Genomic DNA, 1,209 nt, shown 5'->3' on the forward strand with positions numbered 1-1,209 from the left:
TTTAATTAAGGGTTTTTATCACAAATAATCCCTGAAATTGATTTACTCTATCAAGATGGTCCCTGAAATTGAAAATCAATCAATGTAGTCTCTGAAAAATTGAAAATGGATGTCGTAAATCAATGTGATCATTTGGTCATAATTCTGTCAAAAATTTTGTTATGTGATGATGTATTGTATAACTGGTTCCCACAAGTCTAATTAAATATTATTATATAAATTAAAATATTAAAATAATAAAAAATAATTTTATTTCTATATAATTATAAACTTTATAAAATAAAATAAAAAGATTTCGCTCCCACCCCAACAACCCTACATGCCCACTCCATCCCGTCGCGTGGACAACACCAGAGAGGTTTCAATTCGGATTATGAGTGTCGGCGAGCACAAGGACCGCGGGAATGGGGTGCGACAGTGACGTTTCAAAGGGAGGAGAGCCCCCACCTCACCATTTTGCCTACACCTTAGGGTCGAGCAAAACTGGAAAGGTACTTATCATCGGTGCCCGCGAGTGCAAAAGACCGCGGGAGCACGGTGCGACAGGGGGTCGAGCAACACCAAGGAAGTTTCAATTCACATTAAATTATTATTGTGGTTAACATTTGATTTGGTAATTAACTCATTCAATTAATCGAATTTGCTGGTTTAGTACGTATTCTTGGACTTTAGCTGCCAAAAGGAGTGGGCTTCTGTCAATCATGCCAGAAAAAAACTCTAGAGCTCTCCCTCCATAACTTTTTCTTTTGGGAAATATTTGAGAAAGTAGCCGTTTTAGAATTTTCTTTTCTTATGTAGGCGACAGGGTGGGGTGAGGTGGGGTGGGATGGGGGCTAGGGTGTTGCTTAGGTGGGGTGGGGAAGAAGATGATAAGCAAACATCTCCTTTTTTTTTTTTTTTTTTTTTTAGTTCATAATTTATATAGAACTAAAAATTATTTTTTATTATTCAAATATTTTTAATTTATATAACTAGACTTGTGAGACCCAATAATGTGATACATTATCACTTAACAGAATTTTTGACAGAGACGGATGAACCACATTGATTTGCGACATTCATTTTCAATGACTACATTGATCAATTTTAATTTCAGGAATCATCTTGATGAGGTGGGTCAATTTTAGGGATCATTTGTGATGAAAACCCTTTAATTAAATTACCTTGGGATATTTTCAAATCTAACCGTTGAATTTGAATCAATTAATT

This window comes from Malus sylvestris, chromosome 15 (genome assembly GCF_916048215.2).
Source record: "Malus sylvestris chromosome 15, drMalSylv7.2, whole genome shotgun sequence".
Classification (NCBI taxonomy): Eukaryota; Viridiplantae; Streptophyta; class Magnoliopsida; order Rosales; family Rosaceae; genus Malus; species Malus sylvestris.